A 12,227-nucleotide genomic window follows, 5' to 3' on the forward strand; every position below is an offset into this window, starting at 1 on the left:
GCTTATATGGGTCCTGGGGAATTGAACCTGGGTCCTTAGGCTTCGCAGGCAAGTGCCTTAACCATTCCAGCCCTGGAACACCTTTTTCTTTTCTTTCTTTCTTCTGTTTTTTTTTTTTTTTTTTTTTTTTTTTTTTGTTTCTCGAGGTAGGGTGTCGTTGTAGCCCAGGCTGACCTACTATACAGTCTCAGGGTGACCTCAAACTCATGGCGATCCTCCTACCTCTGCCTCCCAAGTGCTGGAATTAAAGGCATGCGCCACCACACCCAGCTTTTTGAAATATTTTTTATTCATTTATTTGAGAGAGAGAGAGAGAATGGGCGTGCCAGGGCCTCCAGTCACTGCAAATGAACTCCAGAGGCATGTGCCCACATTATGCATCTGGTTTATGTGGGTACTGAGGAATTGAACCTGGGTCCTTTGCCTTTGTGAGCAAGCATCTTGACCACTAAACCATCTCTCCAGCCCCCTTTTTTTTGTTCTGTTTTTGTACTGTTGGGGATTAAACTCAGAGCTTCACATATACTAGGCAAGTACTCTACCATTGAGCCATGTCTCCAACCCTAAAGGCTTAATTTTTTTAAATTTTATTTTATTGGCAAGCAGAGACAAGAGAGAGACAAAGAGAGAATGGGTTGCCAGGGCCCCTAGCCTACTGAACTATTTATTTATTTGGCCTCTAGCAACCGAACTCCAGATGCATGTGTGGCTTTACATGGGTACTGGGTAATTGAACTCAGGTTATTAGGGTTTTCAGGGAAGCTCCTTAACCACTAAGCCACTTCTCCAGCCCCAAGGGCTGGCTTTCTTTCTTTCTTTCTTTAATTTTTTGAGGCAGGGTCTCACTCTAGCTCAGGCTGACCTGTAATTCACCATGTACTCTCAGGAACTCTTGGCAGACCTCCTATCTCTGCCTCCCAAGTGCTGGGATTAAAGGCATGTGCCAATACACCTGGCAAGGGCTTTACTTTTAAAAATAACTTTATTTAAAAAACAAAATTGGGGGCTGGGGAGATGGCTCAGCAGTTAAGGTGCTTCCTTGCAAAGGCTAACCACCTGGGTCCAATTCCCTAGTACCCACATAATCTATACCAATATTATCATATCTATCTATCTACCTACCTACCTACCTACCTACCTACCTACCTACCTATCTAGATATCTATCTATCAAGACAGAAACAGAGAATGGGCAACAGAGAATGGGCACACCAGGGACTCTAGCCACTGCAAATGAACTACAGATGTATGTGTCTCCTGGTGCATCTGGCTTTACGTGGTTACTTACTGGGGAATCAATCCTGAGTCCTTCGGCTTTGCTGGCAAGTGCCTTAACCACTAAGCCATCTCTTCAGCCCCAGCAGCACTGTGTTTTTGAGATGACACCAGTGAGTCTGGAGGGTTAGCTTATGGGGCTTTAGTTCGCATTGCCCTGAGAACTACTGATGGGGAGTGTCTTTGCATGAATCTCTTGGCCACTGGTATATGCTCTTTGGTCCATGATTTCCTGAAGTCTCTTTAATTTGTCTTTATCCCATATTCCACAGCTGCGGTCTCTGCCATCCACAATCTTGGTATCCTTTTGCTTTGGGGTCCTGAAATAGCCTCTTTGTGATTGTGGCATATGTGTGTGGTGTGGTGTGTGTGGGGTGTGTGATGTGTGTGTGTACAAGTGTATCCCACGTGCACGTGCGTGGAGACTGGAGGAGAGCGTCGAGTGTCCTACTCTTAATGGCTCATCCCAGAGTCAGGTCTGTCCATCAGCCCGAGCTGCTGTCCATCAGCAAGGCCCTCTGTTCTCCAGGATCCCCCCCCCCATAGATGGCGTTACTGACAGGTATGGCCACTCAGCTTTTTTTGTTTTAAAGATTTTTTTAAATTATTTATTTATTCATTTGAGAGAGAAAGAGGGAGAGAGAGAGAAAGAGAGAATTAATGGGTGCGCCAGGGCTCCAGCAAACAAACTCCAGAAGCATGCGCCCTCTTGTGCATCTGGCTAACGTGGGTCCTGGGGAATCAAACCTAGATCCTTTGGCTCTGCAGGCAAATGCCTTAACCACTAAGCCATCCCTTCAGCCTGCCACTCAGCTTTTTTTTTTTTTTTTTCGAGGTAGGGTCTTACTCCAGCCCAGGCTGACCTGGAATTCACTATGAAGTCTCAGGGTGGCCTCGAATTCACTGTGATCCTCCTACCTCTGCCTCCCAAGGGCTGGGATTAAAGGAGTGCACCAGCCACCATGGCCGGCTCCACTCAGCTTTTTACATGGGTTCTGGAGAGTAAAACTTGGCAGTCTCCTAGCTGAGAGGCCTCATGCATGCTTCAGTGGCAAGCACTCAATCACTGAGCTGTCTCTCCTGATCCTGAAACACTCTTTACACTCCTCTTCCTAAACACATTACACAAGCCATCGCCTGCTGTAACACCTGCTGTGGCCTCTGTAGCCATAGCAATGGGGGTTGGGGGCAATCCCCACTGTCTCTGTCTGCCATTCGGGGTGCCTCCGGGCCCTAGTTCTGGTCTTTTTCTCTTGCCCCTCATTGCCTCTCTTACTCTTGCTCCTGCTTTGAGGACCCACATCTTTTTATTTATTTATTTATTTATTTATTTATTTATTTATTTATTTATTTTTATTTTTTATTTATTTGAGAGAGTGGGCGCACCAGGGCCTCCAGCCACTGCAAGCAAACTCCAGACGCGTGCTTCCCCTTGTGCATCTGGCTAACATGGGTCCTGGGGAATTGAGCCTCAAACTGGGGTCCTTAGGCTTCACAGGCAAGCACTTAACCACTAAGCCATCTCTCCAGCCCAAGGACCCACATCTTATTCCCTCCCCCAGGGTGAAGTCTGTCCAGACCAAGCCGGCCTGTCCAGGGAGCTGCTGGCCTGCTCCACCACACGGGTTCTTGGCTGCTCTGAGCTGGCTGCCATGGCCCGGAATTGCGGCGCAGCATCTGCCTCCTTTGACTTATTATCATTGTTTTGTAGTGCAGGGGTTGAAGCCTTTGCCTTACCTAGATATGCTAGGGCAGCCAGGGCCTGGAGACAGGCTTGTCAGTACCAGGAAATTCCTCATATATATCATAAAAGTGATGAGGTCCCTTTATTAATTAATATGAATTCACTATTGTACTCAGTCCTTGAGGCTTCCAGTGTCCACCGTTTTAACCGCTGAATACTTCTGTTTCCCATAAGGCTGCATACAGTGCAGCTTTTTCCAGCTTTCAGTCGGCTGGTCTACAGGGAGAAAGTTTTCTGCTCAGCACCAGCTTGATTTCTCAGTGACTTTGCCGCCCAGGCATGTGGATTCTTCAGCAATAGGGTCTTACCATCTCTTTCTCACGGGAAACCAAGGGTCTTGGAAATAGCCTGTAATGTTCTGGAGGTAACAGGGACCTCCCTGGTCAACAACTCACTGAAAGGTATCCCATTCCTGGTACTGAAAACTTTCTAGTAACAATCTATGGCTTCTGGATGTGCCATTATTCAAGAAAGTAGATTTTCATATGCCTTATTCAGAATATCCTGAAGTTTGATTGACCCTCCCCCACTCTTCTTTTACACAATCTCTTCCCCTGACCTTGCTTAGGCCTTTCCCCTCCCTGTAACCTGTTCTACTTACATAAATACAATGTCATCCCCTAAAGTTCTTCCCTTTCCTCCCTCCCTTATGGCCTTTTTCTAGCTTATGGGCCTCTGCTACTGATTCTATATGCCATCTTCTTTTGATGACTTTTTTTTTTTTTTTTTTCTTTTGATGACTCTCTTTAGTTCTGTAGCCCATTTTTTAATTGGGTTGTTTGGTTTCTTCTTAGTTTTTTGAGTTCTTTGTATATCGTGGATGTTACTCCTCTGTCAGATGTATAGCTGGCAAAGATTTTCTCCCATTCTGTAGGTTGCCTCTTTGCTCTATTCACAGTGTCCTTTGTCGTACAAAAGCTTTGTAATCTCATGAGGTCCCAGTGGTTGATCTGTGTTTTTGTTTGTTTGTTTGTTTGAGGTAGGTCTCACTCTAGCTCAGGCTGACCTGGAATCCACTATGTAGTCATAGGGTGGCCTTGAACTCATGGTGATCCTCCTACCTCTGCCTCCTGAGTGCTGGGATTAAAGGCTTGTGCCACCATGCCTGGCTGATCTGTGGTTTTATTTCCTGAGCAATTGGAGTTATATTCAAAAAGTCATTGCCTATGCCAATATGTTGGAAGGGTTTCTCCTACTTTTTCCTCTACCAGTTTCAGAGTTTTGGGTCTGATATTAAGATCTTTGATCCATTTGGACTTAATTCTTGTTCATGGAGAAAGATAAGGATTTTTTGCATCCTTTTACATATAGATACCCAGTTTTCCCAGCACCATTTGTTGAAGAGACTGGCTTTTCTCTAATGACTATTTTTGGCATTTTTGTCAAAGATCAGGTGGCTGTAGCTGGCCAGACTTATATCTGGGTCCTCTATTCAATTCCATTGATCCACATGTCTATTTTTGTGCCAGTACCATGCTGTTTTTGTTACTATGGCTCTGTAATATAGGTTAAAATACTACCAGCTTTATTTTTGTTGCTCAAAATTGTTTTGGATATTTGAGGTTTTTTGTTCTTCCAAATGAATTTTAGGATTTTTTTCTATTTCCATAAAAAATTCCATTGGAATTTTGATGGGGATTGCATTAAATCTGTAGATTGCTTTTGGTAAGATTGACATTTTCAAAATATTGATTCTTGCTGGGCGTGGTGGCACATGCCTTTAATCCCAACACTCAGGAGGCAGAGGTAGGAGGATTGCCATGAGTTTGAGGCCACTCTGAGACTCCATAGTGAATTCCAGGTCAGCCTGGGCTAGAGTGAGACCCTACCTCAAAAAAACCAAGAAAAAAAAAAAAAAGAAAGAAAAAGAAAAAAGAAAGAAAGAAAGAAAGTAAAAAGAAAAACCAAAACAAAATATTGATTCTTGTAAATCCAAGAACATGGGATGTCTTTCCACTTCCTAGTGTCTTCTGTATTTTCTGTCTTGAGTGTTTTAAAAGTTTTCATTGCACAGATCCTTCAATTCCTTGGTTAGGTTTATTCCAAGGTACTCTATTTTTTTTTAAGGCAATTGTTGAATGGAAAAGATTCCCTGATTTAATTCTCAGCATGTTTGTTGTTAGTATATAGGAAGGCTACTGATTTCTGTGTGTTTATTTTGTATCCATGTCCTGGTCCCAGCATCTCCATTGGGTCACCATTGCAACCCACGATTCATCCTCATGGCCCATGGGGTCTCTATGCAGGCATCCAGCAAACCTGCTTCACACTGCCCATAGCCATTTCCAAAACACAACACGGTGTTACAAACTTAATGACTCTCTCCTGCATTTCTTATATCCCACAATACCAGGTATGGTGCCAATTTTTAATCCAAGGGGGAATAAAGCAGACTTTGAAGAACAGGACACTCCTTGGGCACTCAGGCGCCTTTAAGAGAGTCTACATTCTTCCTGTTGCTCCAGCGCGGGTCAGCTGGCCCAGTCTCAAAGGTTGTGATCTCTCAATTGCAGCTGAATGGGCAGCAGTTCACCCAAAGGTTTTTATTTCTGTGCCATATCCCTCTGCTCACACCAGTTCATTTATATGCAAAGCAACCCTGCACAACTTCTCAGGACATGGGCATAACAGCAAGCTTCCCACACAAACTGCTAGCCCAGTCCAGGCAAAGTTCTTTCTGACCCTCATAAACCAAACCTCCCAGTCCATAGTTCTTACTGCATTCAGGTCTTTCAACTGTGACCAGAATAGTCCATCAAGCTGTACTTACAGCACTGCATGGTGTCTCTTAGGCCAAGGTTTCAAATCCTTCCACATTCCTCTTGAAAATCAGCTCCAAAAGGCCAAAGCCACACAGTAGGTGTCTAGCAGCAATCCCACTCCTTGGTACCTCTTAATTATTGCAGTCAGGTTCACATTGCTGGTAGAAATTACCCAACCCAGTGCGTCTTGTGGGAAAAAAAAGAAAAGACTTTATCCTGGCTTACATGCTCGAGGGGGAAGCTCCATGATGGCAGGGGTAAATGATGAGCAGAGGGTGGACATCACTTCCTGGCCAATATAAGGTGGACCATAGCAACAGGAGAGTGTGCCAAACACTGGCATGGGGACACTGGCTGTAACGCCCATAAACCCACCCCTAACAATACACTGCATCCAGAAGGCGTTAATTCCCAAATCTCCATCAGCTGGGAACCTAGCATTCAGAACACCTAATTTTATGGTGGACACCTGAATCAAACCACCACAGTGGCCTTGAACTCATGGCGATCCTCCTACCTCTGTCTTTCGAGTGCTGGGATTAAAGGTGTGTGCCACCATGCCTGGTTTATAGCTAGGAGACTTTTTTTTTTTTTTTTTTTTTTTTTTTTGGTTTTTCAAGGTAGGGTCTCACTCTAGCCCAGGCTGACCTGGAATTCACTCTGTAGTCTCAGGGTAGCCTTGAACTCACAGTGATCCTCCTACCTCTGCCTCCTGAGTGCTGGGATTAAAGGCATTCACCACCATGTCTGGCTAGTTGGGAGACTTTTATAACTGCTTGGATTTCCATACTTGTTATAGATCTGTTTAAATGGCTAATCTTATCTTGATTTTAATTTTGGTAGGTCATATAAATCAAGAAAATTACCCATTTCTTTCAGGTTTTCAATCTTAGTGGAGTTTATGTTCCTAAAATATTCATGATTTTCTGAATCTCTTTGGTATCTGTTGTAATGATGTCTTTTTCAGCTCTAATTTTATTAATTTGTGTCTCTTCTCTCTTTCTTTTAGTCAGATTTGCTAAGGGTTTATCAATATTGTTTATCCTTTCAAAGAATCAATTCTTTGTTTCATTGATTCTTTTGTTGTTCTTTTTTTCCCCCAAGGTGAAGCATTAAGTTGTTTACTTGCAGCCTTTTTTTTTTTTTCCTCACTGTAGCTCAGGCTGACCTGGAATTCAATATGTAGTCTCAAGGTGACCTTGAACTCATAGCAATACTCCTACCTTTGCCTTCCAAGTGCTGGGACTAAAGGCATGCACCACCATGCCTGGCTTCTAATTTCTTAATACAGGCACTTAAAGCTATAAATTTCCCTCTTAGGACTGCCTTCATTGTGTTCCAAAGGTTTTGGTATGTTGTGTTCTTATTATCATTTGATTCTATTAATTTTTTGTTTCTTTCTTGATTTCTTCATTAATCCATTCATCATTTAGTAGTGTATTGTTTAGTTTCTATGATTTTGTGTATGCTCTATAGTTTTTCTTGCTGTTTATTTGTAGTTTGATCCCATTGTGATCACATAGAGTGCAAGGAATTATTTCAATTTTCCTAAAGTTGTTAAGGTTTGCTTTGTGTTCTAATATATGGTTTATTTTAGAGAATGATCCATGTACTGCTAAAAAGAATGTGTATTCTGCAGCATTTGGATGAGATGTTCTGTAGGTATCTGTTAGGCCCATTTGATCTATGATCTCATTTAATCCAGATGCTTCTCTGTTTACTTTTTGCTGGGATGACTGGTCCATTGATGAGAGTGGAGTATTGAAATGACCACTACAACTATATTTGGTGTTATATGTGACCTTAATTCTAATAATGTTTGTTTGATGAAATTGGGACCCCTCATGTTAGGTGCAGATACATTTAGAATTGTAATGTCCTCCTGCTGCTGTGTTCTTGTTTTGGTTTTCCAAGGCAGGGTCTCACCGTAGCCCAGGCTCACCTGGAATTCACTATGGAGTCTCAGGGTGGCCTCAAACTCACGGCGATCCTCCTACCTCTGCCTCCTGAGTGTTGGTTGGGATTAAAGAGTGTCCTTTATCTTTCCTAACTAATGTTGGTCTGAAGTCTATCTCATCAGATATTAAGATAGTGACACCTGCTTGTTTTCTAGGCCCATTTGCTTGAAGCGCCGTTTTCCAACCTTTTACCCTAAAATAGTTTCCATCTTTTATGGAAATGTGGGTTTCTTGGAGACAACAAATAGAATGATCCTGCTTTTTAAGCCAGTCTGCAAACCTGTGTCTTTTGGTTGGGACATTGAGGCTGTTGATATTAAGAGTTATTATTGAGACAGGAATGGTGGCGCACGCCTTTAATCCCAGCACTTGGGACACAGAGGTAGGAGGATTGCCGTGAGTTCAGGGCCACCCTGAGACTACAGTGAAGCCCAGATCAGCCTAGGCTAGCATAAGACTTTAACTCAAAAAACCGTGCAAAAAAAAAAAAAGTTTTTTTTTTTGTTTTCACAATTTTTATTAACATTTTCCATGATTATAAAAAATATCCCATGGTAATACCCTCCCTCCCCCCAGAAAAAGAGTTATTATTGAGCAGGCTGTGGTGGCTCACGCCTTTAATTCCAGCACTTGGGAGGCAGGGGTAGGAGGATCACCATGAGTTCGAGGTTATCCTGAGACTCCATAGTGAATTCCAGGTCAGCCTGGGCTAGAGTGAAACCCTACCTCAGAAAACAAAAAAACAAACAAACAAAAAAGAGTTATTATTGAAAGGTGTGTATTTATTCTTGTCATTCTTCTTGTTTTGTAGTTTATTCTCTTGCATTAACTAGTATATGGATATATTTTTTTAATTTTTTCAGTTCCTTACATGTGTGCTTTTCTTTCTAGTCAGCAGGGAGAATCCTTTCAAGTATTTTCTGTAGAGCTGGTTTTATCTTCAAATATTCCTTTAGCCTGCTTTTGCTGTGGAACATCCTTACTTCTCCATCAATTTGGATAGCTTTGTAGGAATAAGTAATCTTGGTTGACAGTTGTTATCTTTCAGAACTTGGAATACATTATCCCAAGCCCTTCTGGCTTTTATAGCTTATGCTGAGTAATCTGCTGTGATCCTGATGGGCTTGCCTTTGTATGTGACTTGATTTTTCACTCTAACTGCTTTCAATATATTTTCTTTGGTTTGTGTGTTTTGTACTTTATAATATGACAGTGAGAGGTTCTTTCCTGATTTTGTCTGTTTGGCATTCTAAAAACCTTCTGTATCTGTATTGGCATCACTTTCCCTATTTGGGGGAATATTCCATGATTTTGTTGAAAATGCCTGCTATGCCTTTGGAGTGAACTTCTCTTTCTACTGTGCCCCGGATTCTTATGTTTGATCACTTCATACTGTCCTAAATGTCTTGAAATTCCCATTTATGCCTTTCTATTAGTTTATCTTTCTCTTTGTTGGACTGTATTAGATCTGCCACCTGGTCTTCTAGTTAGATACTCTGTCCTCTCCTTGATCTATTCTACTCATGAGATTTTCTACAGAGTTTTCTATTTTTTCATTTTTAACATTTCTGACTGGTATTTTTTCATTATTTCTATTTCCTTACTCATGTTTTGTATTGACCTCCTTATTTCATTAAGTTAGTTTCCTGTGTTCTCCTTCATGAGTTTGTTTTCTTCTTTGGTTCCTTTGATTTCTTTGAGTATAAATATAATCATTTTTTGATATAATCTTTGTCAGGCATGTCATCTAAAACAGTCTCACTGGGCATTACTTCTGATAGATGTATAATTTTTGGTGGGATTATATTATCTTGATTCTTTGTGTTTCTTGTATTATAATATATTTTTGCATCTTGAGTTAATTTGATGCTTGAGTTTTCTAATTATCTGCAGTGTTCTTAGCTGTGTAAATCCAACTTTATATACCTTCAGGGCAGGAGTTTAAGGTGCCAGGTGTAGCTCTTATTCTCCAAGAAAACAGCAGAAGTGACCCTAGGCATTGTGTTGAGCTTGTCTGCTATTCAAGTATTCTAGCGGGCTGGGTGGGGCAATTTGCTGGCAAATTTAAAGTTCAACTGAGCAATATACACATTTAATCAAAACCAGCACAGAGTATTTATGCAAGAGTGGGGATTAAAACAAACAGATAATGGGAAAGTGTGGGGGTGGGGAGGGAGGGAATTACCATGGGATATATTTTATAATCATGGAAAATGTTAATAAAAATTTAAAAAAAAAGAAAAGAAAATCAAAAATAAATAAATAAATAAATAAATAAAATAAAGCCAGATGCACAAAAAAAAAAAAAAAACAGATAGCCTTATAAAGCCAAAGTCCCTAAGGGTGTGTGTTGCTCCACACCTTTAATCCTGTCAGCTGGGAGTTTGAAATTTCTGTTCTGAAATGGGTTCCAGGTCAACCTGGGTCTGAATCAGACCCTGCCCCCAATAATGACAGAAGAAAAAGACAAAGACCCTATAAACCAGGAAGCAGCAAAGGCAACAATAGTCAACCCCAAAATACAGCTTACTTGAGAATGGCAAAGCCAACCAAGAATATGCAACCCATAACCTGCCTTGACATGGAAAGAGAGAATCAGCACTTCCAGGGCAGGCCTGTGTACCTGCATTTTTTAAATGTTTTATGATTATTTATTTGACAGAGAGAGAGAGAATGGGTGCACCAGGGCCTCCAGCCACTGCAAACAAACTCCAATTGCATGTGCCACCTTGTGCATCTGGCTAACGTGGATCCTGGGGAATTGAACCTGGGTCCTTTGGCTTTACAGGCAAATGCCTTAACCTCTAAGCCATTCCTCCAGCCAGTTGGTCTTTTTACCTCTTGGGGTGGCTTCCCATCTCACCAATGCTGAGTGCCCATCTCGCTCCCTCTGTATTGCGCTGTGGATCTGGTATTCTGAGCAGCTGTGTTGGGTGCCCTGTGGAGGGGCTGAGTAAATTCTCTGGTGGTTTGCTGGGCACTGGCGGCGGGGGAAAGGAGGCCGAGCAGGATGCCTGGAGCCGCACTGGGGCTGCTCGGTTGGCCCCTGCTGTCTTCCTCTTCGGGTTTCTTGACCTTGTGAAGAGGCTGATGTGAGTGGAAAATCCCCTCACCTGGTTTCTGCTCCTGCAGCTCAGCGCTGGCCGGGTGGGTGGGCAGGTGCATGGATGGGGCCTCAGCTGCAGGATTCGGGCCAGTTTCTTCCTTTCTGGAAGATCTTGGTCTTTCCTGCTTCTCTGCTGTGGTTGATAAAAACATACACCTTCGCTTTCGGTAGAAGAGTGTACTTTGCTGTGTTTCTGCTTATTTCCCTCCTCAGGCTGGTTTGACATGGCTTCTATGCCACCATCTTACTAAGAAGTTGAGGGATTGAAAACTTATTTTTGTGGTAGGGTCTTGCTCTAGCCCCAGGCTGACCTGGAATTCACTATGTAGTCTCAAACTGGCCTCAGACACAGGCGATCCTCCTGCTTCTGTCTCCAGAGTGGGACTTTTTATTTATTTATTTATTTAGGTTTTTCAAGGTAGGGCCTCACTCTAGCCCAGGCTGACTTGGAATTTACTCTGTAGTCTCAGGGTGGCCTTAAACTCATGGTGGTCATCCTACCTTTGCCTCCCAAGTGTTGGGATTAAAGGCATGTATCACCACACATGCTTTGTTAATGTTTTATTATTTTTTGTTTATTTATTTGAGAGAATGAGAGAGAGAGAATGGGCATGTCAGGGCTTACGTGGGTCTTAGGGAATCAAACCTGGGTCTCTTGGCATTGCAGGCAAGCGCCTTAACTGCTAAGCTATCTCTCCAGCCCTGGGATTGGGTTTTTCAAAAGCAGTTTTATTTATTTGTGCATGAGTGGGAACTGGGTTTAGTGAGTTCTATTCCTACCATGAATAACTGTAGCGCGCGAGGCAGATCAGTCTGTTCCTCTGGGCCATGTTGATTAAAAGTGTGGGATAAAATTTAAAAGTATGCAAACTGAGCCAGGGGTGGTGGCTTCCACCTTTAATCCCAGCACTTGGAAGGCAGAGGTAGGAGGATTGCAGTGAGTCCAAGGCCACCCTGAGACTACATAGTAAATTCCAGGTCAACCTGGGCTAGAGTGAGACCCTGCCTTGAAAAACCAAAAAACCAAAACTGCCGGGCATGGTGGTACACGCCTTGAATCCCAGCACTTGGGAGGCAGAGGTAGGAGGATCACTGAGTTCAAGGCCACCATGAGACTATATAGTGAATTCCAGGTCAGCCTGGGCTACAATGAGACCCTACCTCAAAAAACAAACAAAAAAAAAAGTATGCAAATTGGAACTGAGAACCAATGGGTAAAGTGCTTGTGCCTTAAACATGAAGACCTGAGTTCAAATCTCCAGCACCCACATGGTGGTGCACATCTGTAATCTCAGTGCTGGGGACATGGAAACTGCATGTCCAGGACTCTTGTTTAGGAAGCTTATCCATGCAAGAGAATGAGGAAGAAGAGTTTAAAGATAG

Source organism: Jaculus jaculus, chromosome 9 (assembly GCF_020740685.1).
Source record: "Jaculus jaculus isolate mJacJac1 chromosome 9, mJacJac1.mat.Y.cur, whole genome shotgun sequence".
Taxonomy (NCBI): Eukaryota; Metazoa; Chordata; class Mammalia; order Rodentia; family Dipodidae; genus Jaculus; species Jaculus jaculus.